Source organism: Coregonus clupeaformis, chromosome 30, assembly GCF_020615455.1.
Source record: "Coregonus clupeaformis isolate EN_2021a chromosome 30, ASM2061545v1, whole genome shotgun sequence".
Classification (NCBI taxonomy): domain Eukaryota; kingdom Metazoa; phylum Chordata; class Actinopteri; order Salmoniformes; family Salmonidae; genus Coregonus; species Coregonus clupeaformis.
In genome coordinates, this window is record NC_059221.1 from 36,122,511 (window position 1) to 36,142,186 (window position 19,676).

Genomic DNA, 19,676 nt, shown 5'->3' on the forward strand with positions numbered 1-19,676 from the left:
GAGTGTACATGAAAAGTGCAATACTTTTAATATAACCATGTATTAGTGCGGGTTTTCAGTGCATTTTTGTAAATCACGAAGCTCATCTGCATTTCCTGCGGCGCAGGAAAATTCTCAGCAACAAAAGAATGATCAAATGAAGATGCTACATCTGTATGAGGATGACGATGACAATGATGAAGAAGAGAGTTCATATTCACTTCTGCTTTTGGGTCTTTGTCAGTAGTAATCTCTAAGACTAGATGGAGAAGAGTTTCATTCAAAGCAGTTAATCATGCTGCCCAAAGGGCCAGTCCCATCTTCTTTTATCTGTCCATCTCTCTCTCTTTCATTCGCTCCTTTATCTCTCTCTTCTTTAATCACAGCACATCAATGTGAGTGACATATCTCAGAAGAGTTATATATTTGGTTCCCTTCCCTTTGTGGGAAAGTTATATTTGAATTCCATGAATTCTGTTCCCTTGACCTGACTTTGAGACTTCACTCCTAAGGTTAAACTGGGACCATAAGGCTTCACACATTGGGTTTTGAGCCAATAATATAATTCCAAAAATATATGCAAGATGTATATGATCGTTTGTACTAGCCTCCTAACACAAGCATATTAATTGACACAGGTGGGAATGTGTGTGTGTGTTTGTTTGTGTGTGTGCACGTGTCTGTGTATGTGCATGAGTGTGCATACACTTGCATGTGTGTGCTGCGTTGAGGTCTGATGATGTGTGTGGTACGTGTCTGTGTGAGGGTTAGTTTCCACGGTGATGGATAAGTGAGGTCATCTCCATAGCAATAGATATGTGGGGGTTTCGGCCGCCAAAGTCTTGGAGCTAGAACAAGACAGGAGTGATGGCAGCCACCCGGACAGGAAATCGAAGAGGAACACACAGGGAGGGAAGAAGAGTGCAATTTCACCGTCCAAATGACCTCTGGATGGAAGAGGGAAAATATAACTCCAATAACAGCACCAGGGTCTAGGGATGGAGGAGGAGGGGGGAGGGGAATAAACACCCCTCAAACAACAATGATATATATATATATATTTTTCCAAATAAGATGCGAATCGATTATTGAAAACAGAGTAAATAATAATACATATTTTTCAACTTTTATAGCGCTCTTCATTACATAAAGAATCTCAAAGCGCTTTATCAAAGCAAAAAATAAATAAATACACTACTACCAAAATGAAGCACCCACTTGGATGATGCTACAGCAGTCATGTGGTGCCAGAAAGTGCATGACATTTCTCCCTACGATCCTCATCACTGCACAACTCTGCTGTCTTGCTTTAGGGCTTCTCTCAATCTTCAACCTCTGGACACTGGCTGAGTAGTCAAAATGGCTGCTGTTGCTGTGCAAGGACATGCCTGCACAGTGCATACACACAGGCATCACCTATTCCGCGGTATAGATTGCACACAAGACTATTCTATGGTGCCTTCACTGAAATATTTGCCAGGGTGTAGAAGTGGTTTTCCTTTTGAGTTACCGAAACGCTCCTTAGTTCTATAGCAAGAGTGATGCTCGCTCTCACCACAAAATATTGATTGGATGTTGCAACACATTCTAGAACTGAACTCAAACTGGCTTCTTCTCTTTATTCTCCGAAAATAAATGCCATTAAACTGGTTTAGTTGGTAGGCCTATAAGAAAACCACTTTATTTAAGTCATTTAGCAGACGCTCTTATCCAGAGCGACTTACAGGAGCAATTAGGGTTAAGTGCCTTGCTCAAGGGCACATTGACAGATTTTTCACCTATTCGGCTCGGGGATTAGAACCAGCAACCTTTCGGTTACTGGCACAACGCTCTTAACCACTAAGCTACCTGCCACCTCCAAAGGAAAATTTGGAGCAATGATGTACTGGATATTCAGCTGATAAATGTATCTATGTCAAACAGCTTGTGCTGTATGCTGTCTTAACCTGTATGTGAATTTCTGGTATATTCTATCTAATATAAATATGGATATGTTGAGAAAATTTAACAAATAAAATGTTAGAAAATTCATCAAATGTACTCAATTTCAGGAACACATGAACTCAACATCTCAGCTTTTGAGGAACAAGACACCCTGAGTTCCAGTGAAAATAGTTCATACCACCCCTCTCTCTACCCTCTTTCCTTTCCTCTCTGTTCACCCCCCCTCTCTCTAACTCTTTCTCTCTCCCCCACCCCCACCTCCTCCCCCTTCTGTTGATAATGTAGATCAGTGGTTCCCAAACTGTGGGGCGGGAGGAGTCATAAATAAATAAATAATAATAGTAGAATACACAAGATGTAATTTCGAAATTGGGTAGTACATCATCAGTTGTCCTCTTGTCATGTCAGTCATTGCATACATTTGAGAGCTATTTATAACAGAAATGTCCAGATCAACTAGCCAATGTCAGCTAACGTTTTTAAGCTAAGTTTTTTAGCCAATAGATTTTGTTGTAATGTTTAAGTCACTCAAATATCACTTGAATACACAGACATGACAAAATGTATAGAATTGCAGGAAATAAGCTTTAAACCTGCAAAATGTTCTCTCCGCCAAGAAGATTGTGTGAATAGTTTTTGTCATGAACAGTGCTTGTGCCCATAGAAATAGACGTGGCACGCGTGCACGCAGGGGAGGCGCGGGATGTTCCCCAACGCTGGATGCGGGGCCTGAGTGAAAAGGTTTGGGAACGCTTGATGTGGATGACAGTGAGAGGGGTCCATTAGCAGGCCTGGTGCTGCTGTGTTGAATCATTAAGTCCATAAAGCCACTGAGCTGATTGCCTCTTCGAACACTAATTAGACTTCCTATCAATTAACACAGCAATTTAAACCCACAATCTGCTGATACAGGGGAATTCACACACAACAAGAGATGTGAATGTATGTACACACACGCGCACAGGTGCACATCCCAACAAACAAACACCTGAACAAAAACTATTTACGAATGTCTCTCTTAAACAAAATGTATGACAGTGTGATGAGGGAGGACAGGAGGGAGAAGGGTTGATAATGATGTGGAAAGACACCAGTATCCTGGGGGAGGAATGTAGGAATGGTACTGTATTGTTGTTCCTATAAACAAGGGAATCACCGCTCTATCATTTCACAATAATCACCCGTTCCCTCATCCCACAGATAAAAGAGAGGACGAGAGCACTTGACACATTTAAACAGTTCTGTTTCACAAAGGCAAACATAATCCTGTACAGTAGAGAACATAGGGTTGAGTTAGGAGGATGTATGATGTAGTGTCTGGGCATATCTGTATGGTTTACACACTCACATTTCTACTAAAACGTACAAACAATCTACTGGGATAAAGGAAAAAGCATACTGAATCTGTCTGTTATACTATATGCACTGCATGATGAGATGTATGAGCTGTAGGGTATTACATGTCAAAAGTGTTTTCAAACATGAGTCCCATTTCATAAGGTGTGTCGAATTAAACCCCCACTTCTACACACACAAACGGGTGCACACACACACACACGCACACACACACACCCTCCACCCAAAAAACACATACCATTTCCTGTTGTTTCCATGGTAACTGGCCTGAGTGCGGTGGCCGGTATCGACTAAGAGGAGGAGCAGTCTGTCACCTTCCTCTGAGAGAGAGAGAGAGAGAGAGAGAGAGAGAGAGAGAGAGAGAGAGAGAGAGAGAGAGAGAGAGAGAGAGAGAGAGAGAGAGAGAGAGAGAGAGAGACAGAGAGAGAGAGAAAGAGTGAGACAGGAGGTACAGTGCTATTCTGCACGCGCACACACACACACACACCATATACACACACACACACTCACACACACACATGCAGCCACTTCCCTCTCACACGTGTTTCCTCTTTATCCTTTTACAAGAAAGGGTTGAATTATGTTAATCAAGGACAGACAGGGGTGAAGGTAGTAGAATAGAAACCTGAGGTGATCAGACCATCAGACCATCAGGAAGGAATACAGCCTACACTCAGACCAGACTGCACAAGCCCTTTACAGCCTCTGCTCCCATCTCCTGTCTCAATTTCTTCTGACTTCATATCGTCCTCTGGCTGTCTTGGTCCTGGGTCAATCCCTGGGAGGGCAACCTGTCCTTGGACGCAAGGCCAGGATTACAGCAGAACACCTTATGACCTTAATTTTCACCTGCCTGTTCCTCTCAGCCAGGCAGTCTGTGTGTGTCTGTGTGTGTCTGTGTTTGTCAGTATGTGTATGTGTCAGCGTGTGTGTGTGTTTAAGGTAGTGGGGGGGAATCAGCAGCTGCTGCTTGGCACGTGCCGCACACTCAGACAACCCTGTTCACCCCCAAATCCCCCAGTAGACTGGGTTAAGAAGGAGGGGGTAGGGAGAAGAGGGAGGGGGTGATGAGAGAGGGATGGAGAGAGGGATGAAGGGATAAACAGAGGGAGGGGGAGGGAGGGCAGGTGTGAGGAAAACAACCGTATTTTCCTTGTCATTAGATATTACTATGAGTAGGATCAGACAGCACAGCCAGCCCCCTGCAGTGGGGTAAGTTTTCTTATGGAGATTACATGTATTAGTGAGTCAGTTTAAACATGAGCTATACATTCTAAGCAGACACCAGACTGCTATGTCAGTCTGCACCAGCCGGATAGGGGGTTGGTGTGCGTGTGCGTGTGTGCGTGTGTGTGTGTGTGCGTGTGTGTGTGCTTGTGTATGTGACTGTGATGTAGCAGACAGACGTGGCAGACGCACCACACCACCTTGCCTTATAAGACACCCGCTGTTGTTGGTGACCCCTGACCTTAACCAACCTTGACCCCAACAGAAGGCAGCTGATTATTCAACAAAGACTGACAACACAGCACAACAAATCCTAACCCCAATCCCTTACCCCCATATTTCCACCCTCACCCAAGAAACCCCCAAACACAGGCTGCAATATGAACAAACATAATCACACATGAAACACTGCAGTAATCAATCAAAAACAGAAAACCAGCACCATAAAATAATGCATATGCAAATAGAACACAAAATATTATGCAAATTGTTTTTTTCAGTTCAGTAATTTTAGAAAAATCATCACTAGATATTTGTTCTAGAAATGAATGGGAGACTTTATGGTAATAAAACAGAATATGAGCTCCAGGAATGCAGTGGACTGTAGAACATATTCTTTGAAATGTCAGTCTCAGAGATTAGAAGAAGAATAAATGTTGATCTTTCTCAAAATGTATCATTTCATTAAAATAATTCCCTGCTATAGCTTTCTCAATGCATTAGGTACAAATGTGTATTAATGATTCAGCATTTGTGTTGTGCAGTGACTGGAAGGATCTCTCTGTTTAGTGAAGGCTGTTCTCTTTCTATCCTCAGATATACAATAATACTCTGAGATGCTATGAGCAAAAGTGCCTTTTATTCTGTTTTACTGAGGCATTTTCAATAGAAAATTCTTGATGTTCAAATGTTGAATTATCTTTTTATTGTTGTGCTTGCTTTTTTGCTGATCTGCTTTGTGACATTTTCCAACTGATATCAAGCATCAATGTAATTTTTTTTCAAATGGGAACTGTTCATATTGCAGCAAGTTCTCCAGGATTCCCTTGATGTAAATGTTCATATCCTTTTATTATTAATTTACATTCATATATATATATATATATACACTACCGTTCAAAAGTTTGGGGTCACTTAGAAATGTCCTTGATTTCCATGAAAACATACATGAAATGAGTTTGAATAGGGAATATAGCAAAATGCATAGGAAATGTAGTCATTGACAAGGTTAGAAATAAAGATTTTTAATATAAATAATAATTATGTCCTTCAAACTTAGCCTTCGTCAAAGAATCCTCCATTTGCAGCAATTACAGCCTTGCAGACCTTTGGCATTCTAGTTGTCAATCTGTTGAGGTAATCTGAAGAGATTTCACCCCATGCTTCCTGAAGCACCTCCCACAAGTTGGATTGGCTTGATGGGCACTTCTTACGTACCATACGGTCAAGCTGCTCCCACAACAGCTCAATAGGGTTGAGATCCGGTGACTGTGCTGGCCACTCCATAATAGACAGAATACCAGCTGAATGCTTCTTCCCGAAATAGTGCTTGCATAGTTTGGAGCTGTGCTTTGGGTCATTGTCCTGTTGTAGGAGAAAATTGGCTCCAATCAAGCGCCGTCCACAGGGTATGGCATAGCGTTGCAAAATGAAGTGATAGCCTTCCTTCTTCAAGATCCCTATTACCCTGTACAAATCTCCCACTTTACGACCACCAAAGCACCCCCAGACCATCACATTGCCTCCACCATGCTTGACAGATGGCATCAAGCACTCCTCGAGCATCTTTTCATTTGGTATGCATCTCACAAATGTTCTTCTTTGTGATCCGAACACCTCAAACTTCAATTCGTCTGTCCATAACACTTTTTTCCAATCTTCCTCCGTCCAGTGTCTGTGTTCTTTTGCCCATCTTAATATTTTCTTTTTATTGGCCAGTCTGAGTTATGGCTTTTTCTTTGCAACTCTGCCTAGAAGGTCAGCATCCTGGAGTCGCCTCTTCACTGTTGACGTTGAGACTGGTGTTTTGCGGGTACTATTTAATGAAGCTGCCAGTTGAGGACCTGTGAGGCGTCTGTTTCTCAAACTAGACACTCTAGTGTATTTGTCCTCTTGCTTAGATGTGCACCGGGGCCTCCCACTCCTCTTTCTATTCTGGTTAGAGACAGTTTGCACTGTTCTGTGAAGGGAGTAGTACACAGCGTTGTACGAGATCTTCAGTTTCTTGGCAATTTCTCGCATGGAATAGCCTTCATTTCTCAGAACAAGAATAGATTGACGAGTTTCAGAAGAAAGTGATTTGTTTCTGGCCATTTTGATTCTGTAATCGAACCCACAATTGCTGATGCTCCAGATACTCAACTAGTCTCAAGAAGGCCAGTTTTATTGCTTCTTTAATCAGTACAACAGTTTTCAGCTGTGCTAACATAATTGCAAAAGGGTTTTCTAATGATCAATTGGCCTTTTAAAATGATAAACTTGGATTAGCAAACACAACGTGCCATTGGAACACAGGACTGATGGTTGATGATAATGGGCCTCTGTACGCCTATGTAGATATTCCATTAAAAATCAGCAGTTTCCAGCTACAATAGCCATTTACAACATTAACAATGTCTACACTGTATTTCTGATCAATTTTATGTTATTTTAATGGACAAAAAAATTGCTTTTCTTTCGAAAAGAAGGACATTTCTAAGTGACCCCAAACCTTTGAACGGTAGTGTATATAAAAATTAAAAAAAGTGTCCTCGTCCTATATAATAGTATTATTTCCCAGTGTGATTTGTGTGCGGTATGTGTCCAGGCCCTGCACTAGAGCTGCAGTTTGTGACAGATGGTGTGTATGTTCTCCACAGTGTCTGGCACAGACAGAAGCCTGCTCTCTCTCTCTATCCTACAGCATGCCAACCACTACTGCTACTGCACTAGAGCCTGCTAACTCTCTCTCTCTCTCTCTCTCTCTCTCTCTCTCTCTCTCTCTCTCTCTCTCTCTCTCTCTCTCTCTCTCTCTCTCTCTCTCTCTCTCTCTCTCTCTCTCTCTCTCTCTCTCTCTCTCTCTCTCATTCCGTACTAGCTCTCCATCTTCTATTCTTCTATTTAATTTTACTGTCTCTCTTCATATAACTCTCCTGCATATTTGACCTATGTACAGTGTGTAACAACTGACAAGAATATTTTATGGAGCACAAAGCCTTCACTATCTCATCCTGGAATATCCAAGGCCTGAGGTCATCTGCCTTTGGCCTAAAGAGCAGGAACCTGGATTTCAACAAAGAAATCAGAAATACAGAAATGGTCATCTTACAAGAAACATGGTATAGAGGAGATGGACCCACTGGTTGCCCTCCAGGTTACAGAGAGCTGGTAGTCCCATCCACCAAACTACCAGGTTTGAAACAGGGAAGGGACTCAGGTTGTATGCTAATTTGGTATAGAGCAGACCTAACTCACTCTATTCAATTAATCAAAACAGGAACATTTTACATTTGGCTAGAAATTCAAAAGGAAATGATCTCAACAGAGAAAAATGTCCTCCTGTGTGCTACCTATACCTACCACTAAAATCCCCATACTTTAATGAAGACAGCTTCTCCATCCTGGAGGGGGAAATCAATCATTTCCAGGCCCAGGGACATGTACTAGTCTGTGCCGACCTAAATGCCAGAACTGGACAAGAACCTGACACCCTCAGCACACAGGGGGACAAACACATACCTGGAGGTGACAGCATTCCCTCCCCCATATGCCCCCCTAGGCACAACTACGACAACATAACCAACAAAAACAGGTCACAACTCCTGCAGCTCTGTCGCACGCTGGGTATGTACATAGTCAATGGTAGGCTTCAAGGGGACTCCTATGGTAGGTACACCTATAGCTAATCTCTTGGTAGTAGTACTGTAGACTACTTTATCACTGACCTCAACCCAGAGTCTCTCAGAGCGTTCACAGTCAGCCCACTGACACCCCTGTCAGATCACAGCAAAATTACAGTCTACTTGAACAGAACAATACTCAATCATGAGGCATCAAACCCAAAGGAACTGAATAATATTAAGATATGCTATCGATGGAAGGAAAATAGTGTTGAAACCTTCCCCAACAAATTAGGCAACAACAAATTAAATCCCTTTTAGATAACTTCCTGGACAAAACATTTCACTGTAATAGTGAAGGCGTAAACTTGGCAGTAGAAAACCTAAACAGTATATTTGACCTCTCAGCTTCCCTATCAAATCTAAAAATGTCTAACAGAAAACCAAAGAAAATTAACAACAATGATAAATGGTTTGATGAAGAATGCAAAAACCTAAGAAAGAAATTGAGAAACCTTTCCTACCAAAAACATAAAGACCCAGAAAACCTGAGCCTACGCCTTCACTATGGTGAATCACAAAAACAATACAGAAATACACTATGGAAAAAGAAGGAACAGCACGTCAGAAATCAGCTCAATGTAATTGAAAAATCCATAGACACTAACCACTTCTGGGAAAATTGGAAAACACAAAACAAACAACAACACAAAGAGTTATCTATCCAAAACGGAGATGTATGGATAAACCACTTCTCCAATCTTTTTGGCCCTATAACAAAGAACAAACAGCAAAACATTTACATGATTAAATACAAATCTTAGAATCAACTATTAAAGACTACCAGAACCCAGTGGATTCTCCAATTACATTCAATGAACTACAGAACAAAATACAAACCCTACGACCCAAAAAGGCCTGTGGTGTTGATGGAATCCTCAATGAAATGATAAAATATACAGACTACAACTTCCAATTGGCTATACTTAAACTCTTTAACATCAGCTCTGGCATCTTCCTTTTACCAAATTACAGTACGACACACCCTAATTGACAAACAAACAAACCAAAACAATGGCAAAGTCTTCTCATGCTTTGTTGATTTCAAAAAAGCTTTTGACTCAATTTGGCATGAGGTCTGCTATACAAATTGATGGAAAGTGGTGTTGGGGGAAAAACATACAGCATTATAAAATCTATGTACACAAACAACAAGTGTGCGGTAAAAATTGGCAAAGAAAACACACATTTCTTTCCACAGGGCCGTTGGGTGAGACAGGGATGCAGCTTAAGCCCCACCCTCTTCAACATATATATCAACGAATTGGCGAGGGCACTAGAACAGTCTGCAGCACCCGGCCTCACCCTACTAGAATCTGAAGTCAAATGTCTACTGTTTGCTGATGATCTGGTGCTTCTGTCCCCAACCAAGGAGGGACTACAGCAGCACCTACATCTTCTGCACAGATTCTGTCAGACCTGGGCCCTGACAGTAAATCTCAGTAAGACAACAATAATAGTGGTCCAAAAAAGGTCCAGTTGCCAGGACCACAAATACAAATTCCATCTAGACACCGTTGCCCTAGAGCACACAAAAAACAATACATACCTCGGCCTAAACATCAGCGCCACAGGTAACTTCCACAAAGCTGTGAACGATCTGAGAGACAATGCAAGAAGGGCCTTCTATGCCATCAAAAGGAAAATAAAATTCAACATACCAATTAGGATCTGGCTAAAAATACTTGAATCAGTTATAGAACCCTTTATTGTTGTGAGGTCTGGGGTCCGCTCATCAACCAAGAATTCACAAAATGGGACAAACACCAAATTGAGACTGCATGCAGAATTCTGCAAAAATATCCTCAGTGTACAACGTAAAACACCAAATAATGCATGCAGAGCAGAATTAGGCCGATACCCGCTAATTATCAAAATCCAGAAAAGAGCCATTCAATTCTACAACCACCTAAAAGGAAGCGATTCCCAAACCTTCCATAACAAAGCCATCACCTACAGAGAGATGAAACTGGAGAAGAGTCCCCTAAGCAAGCTGGTCCTGGGGCTCTGTTCACAAACACAAACAGACCCCACAGAGCCCCAGGACAGCAACACAATTAGACCCAACCAAATCATGAGGAAACAAAAAGATAATTACTAGACACATTGGAAAGAATTTACAAAAAAAAACTGAGCAAACTAGAATGCTATTTGACCCAAAGTTAATGAAATCTTTGACTATGCCGTGCTATTGAGAAAGGCCGCCGTAGGCAGACCTGGCTCTCAAGAGAAGACAGGCTATGTGCACACTGCCCACAAAATGAGGTGGAAACTGAGCTGCACTTCCTAACTTCCTGACAAATGTATGACAATATTGGAGTACATTCTCTCTCTCTGTTCTCTGTTAATCTTACACACATTTGGCTTCAAAGTCATCTCTGTAAACTTATAAGAATTTCATTGAACATGTGATTGAAATGATAAAAGGAGGAGCGAGAGAGAGAGGGTGCACGAGAGGGAGGGAGAGAGAGAGAGAGGGAGAGAGAGTCAGTGGGACAGAGAGAGAGGCCCTTTCACGCTTCTTGAAATCAGTCAGAATATTTCAAATTCATGAAAGTTTTCTTGGAAGAGAAGAAAAACTGATATTTTTCCATTTGATAAAAGCAGAAAATGCAATACCCTGCTGAGAGGCGCAGTACTAGTGAATTCTCTTTGGCAATGCTTTAGTAGCATCAACAGACAACTTCAAAAAGCCATGGCAAAACTGATTTGAGTGACACATACCATGGGTGTTTTGTAATACGTTGGACATTATCCTCTCTTGACATTAGGCTAGTTGACTTTGTCACAGTTCTGCTGTGGAGAATATTCAGACAGCTCGTTCAGAAGTCAAGTGGAGGATATTTTATGTAAATGAAGGATAGTGTGGAAATAAATCATATTTCTTCTGTATAGTGTGTTCCTTCTGAAGTGCTTCTAAGTCTGTGTGTGTGTGTTTGTGTGTGTGTGTGTGTCTGTGTTCGTGCATGCCTATATGCATTTAGTCTAACCATATCCTATGATCTATCCATTTAAAAATATATACAGTTGAAGTCGGAAGTTTACATACACCTTAGCCAAGTACATTTAAACTCAGTTTTTCACAATTCCTGACATTTAATCCTAGTAACATTTCCCTGTCTTAGGTCAGTTAGGATCACCACTTTATTTTAAGAATGTGAAATGTCAGAATAATAGTAGAGAGAATGATTTATTTCAGATTTTATTTCTTTCATCACATTCCCAGTGGGTCAGAAGTTTACATACACTCAATTAGTATTTGGTAGCATTGCCTTTAAATTGTTTAACTTGGGTAAAACATTTCGGGTAGCCTTCCACAAGCTTCCCTGGTCAATTCCTCCTGACAGAGCTGGTGTAACTGAGTCAGGTTTGTAAGCCTCCTTGCTCGCACACGCTTTTTCAGTTCTGCCCACAAGTTTTCTATAGGATTGAGGCCAGGGCTTTGTGATGGCCACTCCAATAACTTGACTTTGTTGTCCTTAAGCCATTTTGCCACAACTTTGGAAGTATGCTTGGGGTCATTGTCCATTTGGAAGACCCATTTGCGACCAAGTTTTAACTTACTGACTGATGTCTTGAGATGTTGCTTCAATATATCCACATAATTTTCCTTCCTCATGATGCCATCTATTTTGTGAAGTGCACCAGTCCCACCTGCAGCAAAGCACCCCCACAGCATGATGCTGCCACCCCCATGCTTCACGGTTGGGATGGTGTTCTTCGGCTTACAATCAACCGCCTTTTTCCTCCAAACATAACGATGGTCATTATGGCCAAACAGTTCTATTTTTGTTTCATCAGACCAGAGGACATTTCTCCAAAAAGTACGATCTTTGTCCCCATGTGTAGTTGCAAACCGCAGTCTGGCTTTTTTATGGCAGTTTTGGAGCAGTGGCTTCTTCCTTGCTGAGCGGCCTTTCAGGTTATGTCGATATAGGACTCGTTTTACTGTGGATATAGATACTTTTGTACCTGTTCCCTCCAGCATCTTCACAAGGTCCTTTGCTGTTGTTCTGGGATTGATTTGCACTTTTCGCACCAAAGTATGTGTCACGATCGTCTTGAAGCGAAGTAGACCAAGGCGCAGCGTGTGAAACAAACATGACTTTATTTAATTAAAGTATACCAAAACAAAACACGACTCGTGAAGTCCACGGTAATCAATACCGACACGGAACAAAAACCCACAACACCCAAGGGAAAACATACAGTTTAAATATGGCTCCCAATCAGAGACAACCCACAACAGCTGACACTCGTTGCCTCTGATTGGGAGCCACTCTGGCCAACATAGACATAGAACAACTTAGAATACCCAACATAGAAAATGAACACATAGAATGAACACACCCTGGCTCAACATATAGAGTCCCAGAGCCAGGGTGTGACAGTACTCCCCCCTAAAGGCGCGGACTGCGACCGCGCCTCAACTAAAGCGAAACAGGGGAGGGCTGGGCGGGCATACCTCCTCGGCGGCTCCGGCTCGGGCTTGCCCACCACCCTCCAACAAACCCCCCATAGCGCCCCTGGTCCGGTCTGGCCCCGCTGGCTGGAGCTGGACTGGACGTAGCAGGAGCGGTAGGCTTCAGCTCCTTAGTGGAGCAGTAGAGCGGTACCTGAATTGGCACCGATGACCCAGGCACGGGTTGTGCCGGACTGACGACTCGCACCCCTGGCTTGGTGCGAGTGGCAGGAACGGGCCGGGCCGTGCTGGCGACGCGCACCGTAGACTTGGTGCGAGTGGCAGGAACAGGCCGGACCGGGCTGGCGACGCGCAATGTAGACTTGGTGCGTGGAGCAGGGACAGGCCGGACAGGGCTGGCGACGCACACCGTAGGCTTGGTGCGTGGAGCAGGAACAGGCCGGGCTGGGCTGTCGACACACACCGTAGGCTTGGTGCGTGGAGCAGGGACAGGCCGGGCTGGGCTGTCGACGCACACCGTAGTCTTGGTGCGTGGAGCAGGGACAGGCCGGACAGGGCTGGCGACGCACACCGTAGGCTTGGTGCGTGGAGCAGGAACAGGCCGGACCGTACTGGGAACACACACCACTGGCCTTAAACGGGGATCAGGAACGGGCCGGACCGGATTGGCAATACACCTCAGTACCTCTCGCCGTGCCTCTACAACTTCCTTCCCTCCTCTCGCCAATGGCTCCCGTAACCCGGTGGCCTTCTCTCCTCGTCTCCCATTTCGCCCTGTGGCAGCCTCCTGCTGCCCAGTCGCCCATGCCGTGTGCCCCCCCCAAAAAATTATTTGGGGGTGCCTCTCGTCCGTCCGACGATGGCACTGCTGACGCCGCTGCTCCTCTCTCGCCAGGGCCTTGATCCTACCCCAAGGTCCCTTGCCCCCGAGCATGTCCTCCCAGGACCACACTTTGCCCACCTGGGCCATCGCCAACCTCTCCATCTCTTTACCTGGCGCTTCCTCCCATGTCCAGTCTGCCTGCTCCTGGACACGCTGCTTGGTCCTTTTATGGTGGGTTTTTCTGTCACGATCGTCTGGGTAAGGAGTAGACCAATACGCAGCGTGTTGAGCGAACATGATTGACTTTATTAAATAAAGCACGAAAACCAAAACAATAGACGACTTGTGAAGTCCACAGTAACAATGACCGTAAAGGAACAAAAACCCACAAACCCAAAGTGAAACACAGACAGTTAAATATGGCTCCCAATCAGAGACAACCAGCAAACAGCTGACACTCGTTGCCTCTGATTGGGAGTCACTCCGTCACCCATAGAAATGAACACAACAGAAATACCAACATAGAAATACACCCAATGAATGAACACACCCTGGCTCAACATAATGAGTCCCAGAACCAGGGTGTGACAGTATGTTAATCTCTAGGAGACAGAACGCGTCTCCTTCCTGAGCGGTATGACGGCTGCGTGGTCCCATGGTGTTTATACTTGCGTACTATTGTTTGTACATATGAATGTGGTACCTTCAGGCATTTGGAAATTGCTCCCAAGGATGAACCAGACTTGTGGAGGTCTACAATTTATTTTCTGAGGTCTTGGCTGATTTCTTTATATTTTCCCATGATGTCAAGCAAAGAGGCACTGAGTTTGAAGGTAGGCCTTGAAATACATCCACAGGTACACCTTCAATTGACTCAAATGATGTCAATTAGCCTGTCAGAAGCTTCTAAAGCCATGACATCATTTTCTGGAATTTTCCAAGCTGTTTAATGGCACAGTCAACTTAGTGTATGTAAACTTCTGACCCACTGGAATTGTGATACAGTGAATTATAACCGACTTGATTCAGCACTCCATCACTCTCCTTCTTGGTCAAATAGCCCTTACACAGCCTGGAGGTGTGTTTTGGGTCATTGTCCTGTTGAAAAACAAATGATAGTCCCATTAAGTGCAAACCAGATGGGATGGCGTATCACTGCAGAATGCTGTTGGAGCCATGCTGGTTAAGTGTGCCTTGAATTCTAAATAAATCACTGACAGTGTCACCAGCAAAGCACCCCCACACCATCACACCTCCTCCTCCATGCTTCACGGTGGGAACCACACAAATGCGAAGATCATTGGTTCACCTACTCTGCGTCTCACAAAGACACGGCAGTTGGAACCAAAAATCTCAAATTTGGACTCATCAGACCAAAGGACAGATTTCCACCGGTCTAATGTCCATTGCTCGTGTTTCTTGGATCAAGCAAGTCTCTTCTTCTTATTGGTGTCCTTTAGTAGTGGTTTCTTTGCAGCAATTCGACCATGAAGGCCTGATTCACGCAGTCTCCTCTGAACAGTTGATGTTGAGATGTGTCTGTTACTTGAACTCTGTGAAGCATTTATTTGGTCTGCAATCTGAGGTGCAATTAACTCTAATGAACTTATCCTCTGCAGCAGAGGTAACTCTGGGTCTTCCTTTTCCTGTGGCGGTCCTCATGAGAGCCAGTTTCATCATAGCGCTTGATGGTTTTTGCGACTGCACTTGAAGAAACTTTCAAAGTTCTTGACATTTTCCGGATTGACTGTCCTTCATGTCTTAAAGTAATGTAGGACTGTCATTTTTCTTTGCTTACTTGAGCTGTTCTTGCCATAATATGGACTTGGTCTTTTACCAAATAGGTCTATCTTCTGTATACGACCCCTACCTTGTCACAATACAACTGATTGGCTCAAACCCATTAAGAAGGAAATAAATTCCACAAATTAACTTGTAACAAGGCACACCTGTTAATTGAAATACTTTCCAGGTGACTACCTCATGAAGCTGGTTGAGAGAATGCCAAGAGTGTGCAAAGCTGTCATCAAGGCAGAATGTGGCTACTTTGAGGAATCTCAAATATAAAATATATTGTGATTTGTTTAACATTCTTTTGGTCACTACATGATTCCATATGTGTTATTTCATAGTTTTGAAGTCTTCACTATTATTCTACAATATGGAAAATAGTACAAATAAAGAAAAACTCTGGAATGAGTAGGTGTGTCCAAACTTTTGACTGGTACTGTATATTCTTGTATTTCTACAGGGTGGGTCACCATTGAGACCAGGGTCTCATTTTTAATGGAGCCCCCTGTGAACATGAACATACAATAAATAATATAAATGCAATAAATACAACAAGATTAATCAAAACATTTCTCTGTGTAACTAGGTGCTACATAATTCCATTGAGATGGACTTTGTTTTAGTCATTCATCTTACACAGCCTGTTCCTAAAGATAATTAACCCAAGCAGTGAATTTAAAGTGAAAAGAAATGACAGCCCACTGGGTTTGGATGGATGGATGGATGGAGGAATGGAGGAATAGAGGGAGGGAGGGAGGGAGGGAGGAATGGATGGATGGATGGATGGAGGGAGGGAGGGAGGGAGGGAGGGAGGGAGGGAGGGAGGGAGGGAGGGAGGGAGGGAGGGAGGGAGGGATGGATGGATGGATGGATGGATGGATGGATGGATGGATGGATGGATGGATGGATGGATGGATGGATGGATGGATGGATGGATGGATGGATGGATGGATGGATGGATGGATGGATGGAGGGATACAAAGCCACAGGGTCCCGGCATCGACTCCTTATAACCACATTACAGTGGAAAGAACAAGCGGCAATGAGCGGCACTGTCATTAACCTCTGTAGCTGTAATAAATCAATGCCTGTAGACACACACACACACACTTTGGACATGCAAATTACCACAATCCAGCCCAATCTCCATCTAAAGGCCTTCACCCGGTCGTCACGATGATAAATCACACCAGGGGGTGGTAGTTGCTGTGAGGGAGGAGGGGGTAGTTGCTTTGAGACACACACACACCAACCACAAACACTTTGAATGGTGGTGTTTAATAGTAAATGGTCTCAGCTAAAGGAATTTGACTGGTATACCAAATGGTTAGTATATTTACATAACATCTAATATCTTATCCATGCTTGATCACTGTCTCAAGGAGCATGGCATTCAGAGAAAAAATTAGCTTCTGGTAAATTGTCACAAGGTTTTTTCTGTTGTATTTTCGGATTCACTAAGTGAGGATGAATCCAGAATTAGGATGATACAGGTTATGCAATGCCAGATCATTATTCTGCACAGCGCAGTAAGGTTGCTTTTTGTCTGTAGATTACCAGCTATTTAAAGTAGAAACAATATGGTTGCCAGGCTAAAGCTGCACCAGGACTCTATCGTCACCATTTTAAAATGTGTGTGTACATGCGTGGGTGTGTGTTCCGCTCTTCCACTTCAACCCAGTCTGTGAGGGATGGACAGATGCCGTGTTCCCGCGGTCAGTCGTAGAGGAGAGGACATATTGTACGTCACACAGAAAGGTAACAGATTTAACAGGCCAGCTAGGCCATCTGTTACTCCAGCTCTGCACTGCGTACTCAGACAATAGGGGGGTCAGGACTGCTAGGCCTCCACCAGGCCCAGACCCAGGCCTGCTATTGTCCTCCTGGCCTCTGGGTAAACACTGACCCTTATCACCACCACCACCACCACAAAACCACCTGCCTGCCGCTAGCATAATGCCTGGCTAAACAGAGAAGAGTTTAAAACCACAGAACGCATGGTTCCTGCTGCAACTAGCTCTCACAGTCTCACTCCAGAATTAGACGTTCATCCATGTTTCTCAAACGTCAAATTTAGAAGTTGTTGCAAACGTCAAATTTCAAAGTGTTTAAGGTTAAGGTTAGGCATTAACTCCACAGGTTTCGGATAGGATTAAAATAAAAATCTCAAAAAGAACTTTCTATCGCTGGATTCAAACTTGCAACCTTTGGAATCAGAGGCAGATGTGAAACCAACTTGAAGGTAACAGCGCTCACTGTTGCCCCTAGTGGCCGGTTACCACGTCATCTCCCGACATCCTCAGATATGGATGGACGTTGAACACTGACTTGTATCACGGGTGACCTGGCTGTCCTGGTCAAGCATGTAAAGGGGAAAAAATATATCCCAAAAGTGAAAATATTTTCCTCTCCTTTCTTTTGCCAACTTTAAGTGTTGTTATCTTTCATAGACTCCTTCCAACACACACTTTGTATAATATAATATAATATAATATGCCATTTAGCAGACGTTTTTATCCAAAGCGACTTACAGTCATGCGTGCATACATTTTTTTTGTGTATGGGTGGTCCCAGGGTAGACACACACACACATGGATAAGGTCCATCAGAGCTTGGGGAGAGGGTTGATTTTCCATTATGGAATTTTTAAATAAAGATAAACTGTCATGCAAATCAAAGCAGTATTTAAGGCCCTCTCAATGCTTAGTCAGGACCTCTGTCTTCATCCTCTACCCCCTCCCCATCCCCAAGTAATCATCCTCCCAAACATCTCCACAGAAACCCCACCCACTCCAGTCCTTCCATCTCTTCCCACATCTCTTCTTCAGAGGAGAGATAGAGAAAAAAAAGGAAGGTCAAATACCTGTCAGAGGAGGGTAAAGAGGGATAGAGTTTTGAGCATGTGTGATAGGTTCCTGCTTCAATGATCAAGAAGTGCATCAGTGTCTGCATTTATATTGCATGCGTGTTCACTGTTATCATGTGTATTCATTCCTGGTTGTGTGATGTAGTGGGTGTATATTAATATAATAAGTGTGTGCATTCATTCACATTTAAGTCATTTAGCAGACACTTTCACCAGAGTGGCTTACAGGAGCAATTATGGTTAAGTGCTTTGCTCAAGGGGCACATCAACAGTTTTTTCACCTAGTCGTCTCAGGGATTCGAACCAGCGACCTATCAGTTACTGGCCCAACACTCTTAACCGCTAGGCTACCTGCTGCCCTTCTTACAGTGGGGAAAAAAAGTATTTAGTCAGCAACCAATTGTGCAAGTTCTCCCACTTAAAAAGATGAGAGAGGCCTGTAATTTTCATCATAGGTACACGTCAACTATGAAAGACAAAATGAGAAAAGAAAATCCAGAAAATCACATTGTAGGATTTTTAATGAATTTATTTGCAAATTATGGTGGAAAATAAGTATTTGGTCACCTACAAACAAGCAAGATTTCTGGCTCTCACAGACCTGTAACTTCTTCTTTAAGAGGCTCCTCTGTCCTCCACTCGTTACCTGTATTAATGGCACCTGTTTGAACTTGTTATCAATATAAAAGAGACCTGTCCACAACCTCAAACAGTCACACTCCAAACTCCACTATGGCCAAGACCAAAGAGCTGTCAAAGGACACCAGAAACAAAATTGTAGACCTGCACCAGGCTGGGAAGGCTGAATCTGCAATAGGTAAACAGCTTGGTTTGAAGAAATCAACTTTGGGAGCAATTATTAGGAAATGGAAGACATACAAGACCACTGATAATCTCCCTCGATCTGGGGCTCCACGCAAGATCTCACCCCGTGGGGTCAAAACGATCACAAGAACGGTGAGCAAAAATCCCAGAACCACACGGGGGGACCTAGTGAATGACCTGCAGAGAGCTGGGACCAAAGTAACAAAGCCTACCATCAGTAACACACTACGCCGCCAGGGACTCAAATCCTGCAGTGCCAGACGTGTCCCCCTGCTTAAGCCAGTACATGTCCAGGCCCGTCTGAAGTTTGCTAGAGTGCATTTGGATGATCCAGAAGAGGATTGGGAGAATGTCATATGGTCAGATGAAACCAAAATATAACTTTTTGGTAAAAACTCAACTCGTCGTGTTTGGAGGACAAAGAATGCTGAGTTGCATCCAAAGAACACCATACCTACTGTGAAGCATGGGGGTGGAAACAACATGCTTTGGGGCTGTTTTTCTGCAACGGGACCAGGCCGGCTGATCCGTGTAAAGGACAGAATGAATGGGGCCATGTATCGT

At 43.5% G+C, this 19,676-nt stretch overlaps 1 long non-coding RNA gene across 1 annotated transcript in view; it reads right to left on the bottom strand.

The window, feature by feature from the left end:
- LOC121545325 overlaps positions 1-19,676 on the bottom strand; it is a 91,929-nt gene that overhangs the window by 38,564 nt on the left and 33,689 nt on the right. The window contains exon 3 of the long non-coding RNA XR_005996265.1: positions 3,518-3,599. This is a non-coding gene — a long non-coding RNA (uncharacterized LOC121545325). The remainder of the gene's footprint in view (positions 1-3,517; positions 3,600-19,676) is intronic.